We start from the raw sequence: 217 nt of genomic DNA, 5'->3' as shown, positions 1-217 counted from the left end.
GATGTTGCAATCCAGCCTAGGCTTCAGGGAAAGAAAAAGTGGGAAGCAAGTGGGAGGCATATGAGAGCAGTTGCAGTCAGCTCCGATCAGCTCCTTGCTCCAGGGCCCTGAGGGCATTTGTTCAGTGGATAAGCACTAGAGGCATTATAGATGGCCCAGTGTGGCAGAAAGGGCCTGGGCCAAGTGCAGGATATCTGAGACACCCAGAGCGACCACG

This window comes from Equus asinus, chromosome 22 (assembly GCF_041296235.1).
Source record: "Equus asinus isolate D_3611 breed Donkey chromosome 22, EquAss-T2T_v2, whole genome shotgun sequence".
Taxonomy (NCBI): Eukaryota; Metazoa; Chordata; class Mammalia; order Perissodactyla; family Equidae; genus Equus; species Equus asinus.
This window is presented reverse-complemented; position numbering follows the sequence as displayed.